This window comes from Lissotriton vulgaris, chromosome 1_2, assembly GCF_964263255.1.
Source record: "Lissotriton vulgaris chromosome 1_2, aLisVul1.2, whole genome shotgun sequence".
Classification (NCBI taxonomy): domain Eukaryota; kingdom Metazoa; phylum Chordata; class Amphibia; order Caudata; family Salamandridae; genus Lissotriton; species Lissotriton vulgaris.
In genome coordinates, this window is record NC_141686.1 from 304,385,992 (window position 1) to 304,398,130 (window position 12,139).

Sequence of the window (12,139 nt, forward strand, 5' to 3'; positions counted from 1 at the left end):
CAGGGGAAAGAACTTTTTCAAAACTGAAATTGATTAAAAATTGTTTGAAGACATCAATGACTCAAGAGAGACTGAATCGTTTGGCCGTGTTATCAATTGAACATGACATTGCTAGATCTCTGGATTATGGACAGCTTATCAGTGAATTTGCAGCACAGAAGGCTCGCAAAGTTGACTTCCTCGCATTAAGAAGTACGCAAGATGTTTTCCATGGTTTTAATCAGACTCGCTATGTTGCTACTCTCTAAGTATGCAGAAATGAAAAAAACAGGTGCTAAGATAATGAAAGAAGGAAAATGGAAAGGTGGAAACAATATAGAAGAGATAGCAAACAATAAAAGACAAAAATGTAAAAAAGTAAAAGAAAAAGTTAAAAAACAGAACATAAAAAACAAACAAAAAAAAACAAGCTAGGTATTGCTGCTACCTCCACGTGGTGCCTGGGGGGAACAGGGAAAGCTGGCAAAACGTAGCGGCAAATTTTGGCAAAAGTTAAACGCTTGTGTCATGAGCACGAGGCGGCTATGCAGTGTCCGCAACGGACAAGGCCATCCGCCATGCGTAAGACACCATATCCGATATGGTATTGATATTAATGTTTCCGGGCATGGAGGCCACAGTTTCTTTCTCTGTGGGGGGGCTGCCCCTGTCATGGCCCTGGCACTGCAGCCGTCTGTGCCAGTCCCTCACGTTGTGTGTCACAATACCCTCCTCCTCCTGAATTTTATCATTCTGAGACGAATTCGGAAGGGTAGGAACAGCCGCAGGTACTGGCCATCTAGCGGCTTTTCTTGATGTTTTATTAAAACACCTTCCTGAGCTCCAGGGGGCTCCCCCCCGCCCGGACCCCCTCTTCTGGTGCCCCCTACCTATGCTCCCTGCCAGGGGCCGCCATAAGCCTAGAGCCGCCCCTGCTAGGTGTCCCTGTAGAGTTGTAACGTTACCACCACTAGCCACATAAGATACTACACCCTAACTACAATTATAAAGAGAAAGATTGCAACTGAGCATACCTCCAATAAGAACACTTCTGGGATATTTTTTGACAAAAATAATATTTAACAACATTATCATTTGCAACTGAAATCGGTCAAACTTTCACTAATCCGAGACCTGTTCCAGAGGGCCCGTTAGCTTCCTCAACAACACAATAAAAGACAAAAATGTAAAAAAGTTCAAGAAAAAGTTAAAAAACATAACATAAAAAACAAACAATAAAAAAACAAGCTAGGTATTGCTGCTACCTCCACGTGGTGCCTGGTGGGAATAGCGAAAGCTGGCAAAACGCAGCGGCAAATTTTGGCAAAAGTTAAACGCTTGTGTCATGAGCACGAGGCGGCTATGCAGTGTCCGCAACGGACATGGCCTTCCGCCATACGTAAGACACCATATCCGATATGGTATTGATATTAATGTTTCCGGCATGAAGGCCACTGATTCTTTCTCTGTGGGGGGTTGTGGGTCCGGGGCCCCTGTCATGGCCCTGGCACTGCAGCAGTCTGTGCCAGTCCCTCACGTTGTGTGTCACAATACCCTCCTCCTCCTGAATTTTATCGTTCTGAGACGAATTCGGAAGGGTAGAAACAGCCGCAGGTACTGGCCATCTAGCGGCTTTTCTGGATGTTTTATTAAAACACCTTCCTGAGCTCCAGGGGGCTCCCCCCCGCCCGGACCCCCTCTTCTGGGGGCCCCTACCTATGCTCCCTGCCCAGGGCCGCCATGAGCCTAGAGCCGCCCCTGCTAGGTGTCCCTGTAGAGTTGTAACGTTACCACCACTAGCCACATAAGATACTACACCCTAAATACAATTATAAAGAGAAAGATTGCAACTGAGCAAACCTCCAATAAGAACACTTCTGGGATATTTTTTAACAAAAATAATATTTAACAACATTATCATTTGCAACTGAAATCGGTCAAACTTTCACGAATGCGAGACCTGTTCCAGACACACATTTTTGCAGAAACCACATCGAAACAGAACAAGTCTTGCGGCCAACACCAGACCTATTGGCTTTAAGAAATGTTTGTTTGAAAATTAGGCTTTATTGAAAAATTTGTAAAATGCACACTGGCAGACGATTCACACAATAACCGATAATAAATATGCTATTAGGAAGTGGTCTTGCTGCCTAGCACCGTCAAGTCTGTAAGAAATAAATCATGTTCTTTCATAGATGTCCAGTGTAAACACTGCCCAAATGTGCAGGGTCCAAAGTAAAGGGACTATTGCTCCGAAAATTGTGTTTTTTCCAAGTTTGTCGAAGAAGCACACTGGCACCACTACAAGGATACAGACGAAACAGCTCAATACAGAAAGTTCCTTCTCAGCAGCACATGTATTTTAATGTAAAAGGCCCCCAAAGCACTTTCAAGTATCAAAAACAAAAACACTCTGCACACCATAACCTAATGAATAAGTATGCTGCCCAAACATGATGGGTTACTGTGCTTGGTAAACATTTTTATATAATCTACTATCGTGATCTGCTCACACCCGCACACACTCCTCTCAAACTACGAAGAAAAGAACGTTACAGAAGAAGGGATCACCTCTCAGAAAGAGCGATATGAGAACACTGCGTAAAAATGCAAAACAAGGTGCACGACTTAGGTCATATTACAACCCCATTAAAAAAAGATTGTGGAATTATCTTACTGTGCTCGCTGTGACCGCATCATACACACTATATCTTGTAAAAAAAGGCAAAGAATGAAGCCAGACCAGATTATAAATATCAGCACTTTCACATTAATCTATATATATAAAAACAAAAGTATGTCTGTCTGTCTGTTTGTCCTTTATGCATTACTACACCATTCATCCGATCGCCATGAAACTTTGGGAAATTGTTGAGTACACTCCCGCGAAGGTTTCTGGCATAACATTTCTTTAAATATCGGCCCCCCAGGGCCCTCATAATCTTTCGAATGCTGATGTACGCACCAGACGGAAAAACAACAAATCGTGTATCCACAAGCACTTGAATAAATAAATAGAATTAAAACACCACCATTCATCCGATCGCCATGAAACTTTGGGAAGTTGTTGAGTACACTCCCGCGAAGGTTTCTGGCATAACATTTTTTTAAATATCGGCCCCCCCAGGGCCCTCATTGTCTTTCCAATACTGATGTACGCACCAGACGGAAAAACAACAAATCGTGTATCCACAACAACTCGAATAAATAAATAGAATTAAAACACCATTCATCCGATCGCCATGAAACTTTGGGAAGTTGTTGAGTACATACCCGCGAAGGTTTCTGGCATAAACATTTTTTAAATATCCGCCCCCCACGGCTCCCATAATCTTTCAAATACTGATGTACGCACAAGTCGGAAAAACAAAAAATACTGTATCCACAAGCACTCGAATAAATAAATACAATTAAAACAGCATTCATCCGATCGCCAGGAAACTTTGGAAAGTTGTTGAGAACACTCCCGCGAAGGTTTCTGGCATAAATTCTTTCTTAAATATCGGCCCCCCAGGGCCCCCATAATCTTTCAAATACTGATGTATGCACCAGACGGAAAAAACAAAAAATTGTGTATCCACAAGCACTCGAATAAATAAATAGAATTAAAACAACACTTTGAAATGTTTTCCATATTAAAATGAATAAGTTTCAATAAAAATGACACAATGTAAATTGAATGTTATCATAACGAGTTTCCTTGAATTTCCTTTCTTCGGAGATCACAGCAACGCTGGTCTATATATATGAAAACGAAAGTATGTCTGTCTGTCTGTTCGTCCTTTATGCATTACTACACCATTCATCTGATCACCATGAAACTTTGGGAAGTTGTTAAGTACACTCCTGCAAAGGTTTCTGGCATAAAACTTTTTCAAATATCGGCCCCCCAGGGCCCTCAAATCTTTCGAATACTGATGTACACACAAGATGGAAAAACAAAAAATCGTGTATCCACAAGCACTTGAATAAATAAATAGAATTAAAACACCACCATTCATCCGATCGCCATGAAACTTTGGGAAGTTGTTGAGTACACTCCCGCGAAGGTTTCTGGCATAACATTTTTTTAAATATCGGCCCCCCCAGGGCCCTCATTGTCTTTCCAATACTGATGTACGCACCAGACGGAAAAACAACAAATCGTGTATCCACAACAACTCGAATAAATAAATAGAATTAAAACACCATTCATCCGATCGCCATGAAACTTTGGGAAGTTGTTGAGTACATACCCGCGAAGGTTTCTGGCATAAACATTTTTTAAATATCCGCCCCCCACGGCTCCCATAATCTTTCAAATACTGATGTACGCACAAGTCGGAAAAACAAAAAATACTGTATCCACAAGCACTCGAATAAATAAATACAATTAAAACAGCATTCATCCGATCGCCAGGAAACTTTGGAAAGTTGTTGAGAACACTCCCGCGAAGGTTTCTGGCATAAATTCTTTCTTAAATATCGGCCCCCCAGGGCCCCCATAATCTTTCAAATACTGATGTATGCACCAGACGGAAAAAACAAAAAATTGTGTATCCACAAGCACTCGAATAAATAAATAGAATTAAAACAACACTTTGAAATGTTTTCCATATTAAAATGAATAAGTTTCAATAAAAATGACACAATGTAAATTGAATGTTATCATAACGAGTTTCCTTGAATTTCCTTTCTTCGGAGATCACAGCAACGCGCGACGGGAAAGCTGGTCTATATATATGAAAACGAAAGTATGTCTGTCTGTCTGTTCGTCCTTTATGCATTACTACACCATTCATCTGATCACCATGAAACTTTGGGAAGTTGTTAAGTACACTCCTGCAAAGGTTTCTGGCATAAAACTTTTTCAAATATCGGCCCCCCAGGGCCCTCAAATCTTTCGAATACTGATGTACACACAAGATGGAAAAAATAAAATCGTGTATCCACAAGCACTTGAATAAATAAATAGAATTAAAACAGCATTCATTTGACCGCCAGGAAACTTTGGGAAGTTGTGGAGTACACTCCCACAAAGGTTTCTGGTAATAATTTTTTTTAAATATCGGCCCCCAGTGCCCTCATAATCTTTTGAATACTGATGTAGACACCAGACGGAAAACTAATAAATCGTGTATCCACAAACACTTCTCATGATGGGAGACCGGAAAGTCTTATATAGAGCGTCTCTCGGGGATGTACCCAAACCTCTTTAACCAGTAGAAATCTTGGACACTTATAAGTTTAAATACCCTGCTGAGGGTATGAATAAGACCAAACCAAAATTGGAAGTTGGTATATGCCCTGATGTGTCCACGGCATATACATCTCTTAAGCAGGCCTTTGAGAACTCCATTTGAGAGTGGAAGAAGCTTGCAGTTACTTATTCGAGATGATGGTGCTTCTAGAGGGAGACATTGATGAAGATTGGACATCTTATGGAGTGTTAATTGCCAAAAAAGGAAAGATTGCCCCGAAAGACATTTTAGATATCACAATTACAGCAGATAGGGGAAATTTGGACTGCAGGTCAAAAAATTCTTCCAACTGTTCGTCAACAATTGTCTCTTGCAGGATTTTTGCTTGCCCTTTATTGATTAGGAAAAATCAAAGCAAACACGCCGGGTACTTATAGAGACACTCTTGCAGACCGAATGACTGTTATACTCAACGGAGACCCTTTCGTTATGACCATTCCAATTGGCATGTTATCTCCAGTATCCGCTAACCCTGGGCGTAGTTCGCGGAGTCGGACTCCGCGGAGCTACGCGGAAGACGCAGTTGTACTCCGCGAACTACGCGTAGCTCCGCAGCCATGCGGAGTTGCTTGCTAGGCCTGTTTGCGCGCTGTTTCTCGTCTTCGGGAGCGCGGTGCGCGTGTTCGGGGTGTTGCCTGCATGCTCGGGATGGCTAGCGCGCTAAATTACCCCAGAGGTTTGTCCCGCCTGCTTGCGTTCCCTTATTTCCTGTTCCGGGTCACAATTAACGTGGTCGCATTGTGCAAGACATGTTCGGGAACTCATCTTCTCGTCCGCACTACAAAAGTGCGTGATCGCGCTAAATATCGCGCGAACCTACCCACGCGGTCGCGATGGGCGCAGCCATCTTGGATCACACACTCTGGCTATGGTTTTGGGCCTACTTTTGCATCTTGGTGAAATCTCTTCAATCCTGGTCTTTTTATCCACTTTTTCAAACTTTCTTTAGTTATTACCTATCTCTCTCTGTGCCTAGGTTTATATTTTTCATTTTATTTCTACTTTTACAACTTTTCTATTGTTTTATTTTACTTCCTTCTTTTACCTTGCTTCTTCTTTCCCCTACCTTTTTGTCTTGAACTTTTCTTCTCCCCTCCACCCAGAACCATGGTCAAGGGCGCCAGCAGCAGCGGCGGCTCAAAGGGCAAGGCGCCTGTGCCCCAAAAAACCCGGCTGCCTTGCGGCAGAATGCGCCCCCTGGTGAGGCCCCGCCAACTTTTTGGGGAGGAGGAGGTGGCTGCCCTGGTGTTTTTTATCCAGCGCCACCTCCCCTTGATGTTGGCAGCAGGCGGCAGGCCCGGCTCCGGCTACCACCATATTGAAGAGCGTCTCCGGCGGTGGGTGAAGGTGCGCCGGGCAGTCTTCCGCTGCTCCGGTATCCGGCGTACCCACCATCAGCTGACCCACCGTTGGGCAGACATTTTGGACCGGGAGCAGGACCTGTTGGACCTGCTTGGCGTCGAGGTCGTGGGTCTTGGTGAGTGGCTACCCCAACAAAAAAAAAGTGTGTGTATAATATATATCTCTATAGTAGTATAAGTATTGTTATTGTATCTTTGTAAATCTTGGCTGAATAAGTAACGCGATGACTGGTGCTCCTAGTTACATTTCCGATGTATTCCATTATTAGATCTACTGTAATTGTATGACACTGGTCCGTGCTGCGCTTCTTCATCTTCACTGACTCTTGCGTGTTCAATTTGGCGCTAGCTTTTGATGTTTATTGATGTGAGATTTTCTTTATTGTAGAGAACTGAAGTTAGTTAATGCTATTAATAGAATCTTGTCCTTCCTTTGTCCGTCAGTGAAATAGCTGTTGATGATTATTGTACGTGTTTGCATATTGTATCATTTTTTTTTCACGGCCTTCTCTTCTGCATGAATCCTCCTCTGGCAATGAATGCAAAAGTTACTTTGTTCTTCTTACCTCAGCCAGGGCCGGCTTTAGGCATGTCCAAGCTGTGCAACTGCACAGGGCCACCAAACGCCAGGGGCCACTCCACCAATATATATCCTTAATTTAATAATCCTCAGAGGATGGATACATATTTGCGTGGCGGCCCCTGGCAGGGATTTGGTGCCTCCGGCTCTGTTCCACTTCCAAACACCCTGACTCCCCCCTCTTCACTGGCCTCCGTGCTCCGCCCCGACCTCCTCTTCCGGGCCAGGAGTCCAGGACTACCATGAGCCTAGAGCCGCCCCTGCCTCAGCCCTCCATAGAACTGATGTAGTTTGTTTAGTGAGTGGGTAGGGCAGCAGTAGCATTCAGTCAGTAGCAGAACAAAATATGATGCAATGAACGTACAATTTCGTGTTAGTATGCACAAAGTTAAGCATGTCTCCTCCTTGTGATCTATGCATTTTGCTGGCAAAAAATTAAAAAGAAATGGCTACTTACAGATAATTGATTACCCCATTCTTGAATTGGTGGTGTTGTTCAGGTGTTACTGCCTCTGTGTTACTTAGTAATCTGCAATCAGAATGTTTATGGAACATTTGATTTGTTTTCTCCAAGTATATATACACTAGTCAGTGAATCATGCAAGGCAGTAGTCATTTGGTAGACCAATGTTTGTTTCTTTTAATGTTGTAGCAGTGGTTTTTGAAATGCTGTCTATGTTTCACAGCACTCAATGTTTTTCTCTTTCTTTATTATTTCTTACATGAACCACAGAACCCAGGGGCAAGCAGAAGGCTGGGACCGAGTCGGCGGGTGAACATGAACCACAGGCACAGAGCTCCTCTACTGAGGATCCTGCTGCTGTCCCCAGTAAGTCCAACAGTGCTTTCTTTTGGAACAATGATATTTCTCTAACTTTCTAACGGAGCTTTTTTTTCCAACCGATTAATGACATTTCACCTAACTAAATTTTGACAAATGCTTGTTTGATTTTGATTATGTTTTCAAAATTTTGGGTATTACTATCTGTCCCTGCCTTTCTGTTCCTTCAAAGAGCCTCTGCTATGACTCTCTGTGCTACTACTAGACTGTCTGTAGGTAAGCTTGCCCTGTTGCCCACTCTTTAGTTAAGGTATTAATCTTTTCAAAAAATCTGTGATAGAATAGCGGAAGGCACAGGTTCCACTCCTGTCTTATGCTTTTTCCTCTGTAATGTCTCTTCTTTGCCAATTGACACCAACCAAGTATGCATCCAGATGTTGGTCTAGTATTTTGTAAGCGTTAGTATACCACTACTACTCTTGCGGGTATTCTTCTATGCAGTCACATACATAACTATGTATGCACCAAAAAATTGGATGTTGGTGATAGGCAGGTTGGACCTCACTTACTTACAGTCTTACACCTCAGTTACAGAACTCAGAGGAACCCACAATTCAATGAACGACAACCTATATGGGCTCAGTCATTGGTCAATTATTCAATTACCCCTTTCCTGAACCCCAATACGAAGATGCCAAATGCTTTTATTACACAATCCATAACCTAGGTAACCCCCTTTTGCTCACTCTCTCGTGTAAGTCTACAAGACAACAGACACAGAAAATATACTTCCGAGTCAATGTGGTACTTCAAAACCTTTATTTTGTTAGAAGTAACTAAGTAAGTAACATCAATGTTTTTAAGTTAATATAGGTCAAGGGCCACCAGAAAAAATCCAGAGTTAAAAAAGGCTGAATAAAGTAATCTACATTTGTACAGCTACCAGTGCACGATAGGGAAATGTGGGAAATGTCGGAGACCCCTCACCATTGAACGTATACTGGTTGCATATGCCTCTTTTTGGTAAGCTCTGGAAATCTTTGCTTCGTAGAAGGAAATCTTCTCATCTGCCGAAAAATAATGACAAAAGTGGTGCATGTTAGACAGTATGAAAAAATTAAATACATTTATGCAAGTTTTTAGCTGTCATGCTAAAAAAGGGTGTAACCTGAGGCAGTAAGCAAACTCGATTCCACAATCCACATTCAAAAAGTAAATACGGGCCTTTTTATTTTCCAAACTCTTCAGGTGTATGCTTTGAACAATCATGTGGCCTCAAAGGCGTCTTCTCGTACTGCGCAACAAGCTGCGAGGTAGCATGCGCAAAACTGTAGACATTGATGTACAAACTGGTTAGGTTACATGGTTCAGTCTAACTTTCCGAGGACTAGAGTAGCAGTATAGATGAGATGAGCTTGGGTACCATACCATAACAAATGAATGCTAATATGTGTAGTGAGTTAGTTACTCTGCTGTACTAGGCAATGTGGACTACTACTGATTACGTTGTACTTAACTGTTTTGCAGAACTCCATTCTTGGTGAACAAGTACAATGGGGGCTGTGCATCCATCTAAAAAGGTGTACTTAATTACTTATTTTTATTTTTGCAGAACCGGTACCATCCACCAGTGCCGACGGGGGCAGCGGCGCTGCAACGGCGTCAGCAGAGGCGATCCCGGAGGGGAATGGAGGACCAGAGGCACCTACAGCAGCACCGGCAGCAGTGGGGGAGGAGCCAACAACGGTGGGCGATGGTAAGTTACATTCAATAGTGATCCGCATTACTTGGTGGGTGGGGAAAACTTCCTCACTGTACTCTGATATTTATAATGAACTAGAAGTTCTACTGGACAATATATGACGCCACCTTTGTCATTACCAAGCTTAGCAATAGCATTACCACCGGCCAGAATTGATAAAATAACAGGCCTCTTCTATGTGACTACAACTCAGCTGTGAAAGGTTGGTGGCAGACTAAAAAAGTCTTATCCACAACATTACATGACCGCGATGGATTAACACTAAGGAGATCGATTTTAAGTATGATGAAAGGAGCAAGGAAAAAGCACCAATCATTAGAATGGATTAAATCATACCTATCCCTACGCACCTTCCAGATCACCTCTGCTGAGGCCTGCTCGGATGTCTTCTACTCTCCCCATGGTGTACCACAGGGATCTATCCTGAGTCCCCTGTTGTTTAATTTGTATCTTCGTCCTCTAGCCAATCTTGCTGAGAACTTCGGTCTTATTTTATTGACATATGCCGACGATTCTCAGATTTTGTTCTCTCTTTCTAAATCTGATACGTCTGCTCCTTCCGCACTCAAAATAGGCCTTCATGAGATATTTTGCTGGATGTCGGCTAATCAACTTAAATTGAATGGGGACAAAACAGAGGTCCTCCTTTTAGGGAATAATAAGGATCTTTGGAGTGATCCCCACTGGCCGACATCACTAGGCAAGTTACCACCTCCAGCCACTCAAGTCAGAAATCTTGGGGTCATCATAGATGACAATCTCTCCATGACACAGCAAGCTAACAAAGTGGCGGGCAAATGTTTTACTATTCTCAGATGGCTCCGTACAATTGTTTGGGTGTTGCCACTTACCACCCAGAAGACCGTAGTCAATGCCTTAGTAACTTCTCGGCTTGACTACGGTAACATCCTGTACCTGGGTGCAAACAAAGCAGTAGTAAGACGCTTACAACTGGTACAAAACGCCGCGGCCAGACTGCTTTGTAGAATACCCAGACACGCCAGGATCACTAAACATCTTAGGGACCTACACTGGCTCAGGGTCGAAAACCGGATACGTTTCAAAGCCCTGAGTTATCTGTTTAAAATTAAAGCTGGGACCGCCCCCAAGTATCTCCAAGATCTTGCCAAACCCCACTTTCCCAATCGCAATCTTCGCTCAGCTACATCAGCGACTTTTGGGGTTCCCAGGTACAAACGGGCTAGAATGGGCGGGAGATCGTTTGCATATCTGGGTCCAACCCTGTGGAACACATTGCCCATCCAAATACGTAAAGAGGAAAACTACAGGAATTTCAGAAAAAGTGTAAAGACCTGGTTGTTTGACAAATAAGTACCCTTGGATTTTCTCTCTCTAGCTGTGCTCGTGATCCGCTTTTTCGGCGCCGGGAAACCCTTTGTGGGTAGCTGTGCGCCTTACAAATGCTATAAAATAAATAATCGTATAATATAGAAGGATACTTTGGAATCAGCAATGCAGGTGGCTGATAGCAGTCAGATGCATGGGTTGTTGTGGAAACATAGAAAGGGGAAAACACAGCTGCCTGCGTGGGTGGGAGACACATCCAATATCGGTGGGTAGTGGATACTAGTGTCAGCAGCGGTGTTTTGGTTAAACCCAAAGGCAAGGGAACGGAGGGGACGACTGGATGCATTCCGGGTCGTGGCTGGCAAAACACAAACCACCTAAGGTTTGTTGCGCGATATAAAGAATGATAGTCTCTACTAGACATTTACTAGTACTAGCTGGCCCCTGTTAATTAATGTTAGTTTGAGACTGTCACTGTTCCCGAAAGCACAGAGTATATGATATAAAAAAACGAGATATGAAAAAGACAGGTGTTCGTATGTGTGTGACCGTTGAAGTACACCCATGCTATGCTACTAGGGCAGGCATAATGCCGTGCCAAAAAGTCAAACAAATTAAGTATATAAGTCGTAGAATGTTCAAGATAGATAAAACAAAATTTTTTGAACTCAGCTTGCTTGCTAGTGCTACTGTACTGTGCCGCCCACTATGTGTAGAATAAATTTTGTGTTCTTGATTTGGTGGGATTTTGGATTACAACAATTCTGTCTCTTTCTTTATAGTTACTCCTTCAAAACCAACGTGGAAGGAGTTGGCAGTCCAGGCCCGGCAGCGGAAACTGCAGGCCATCGTTGAGGCCTACCGCCGGCTTGTGGCTCAGGCCGAGGAGGAGGAGGAGGAGGCGATGGCAGCAGCTGCTGCCTCTTCCAATGCCCCGGCCCCCAAGCCTGCAGGAGTACGTCGGCGTGGTCAGGCAGCCGCCCGCCGCCAGATTTTTCCAGCATCGGCCACCCCCCCACAACAACATGCATGCCAATGTAGGTGCCGCCAGTTCCAAAGAAAGATTCTCCTCCGGGTAGCCAGGCTGGAGGCTCAGAGTCAGACAAATACTCAAATAGAGGAGCG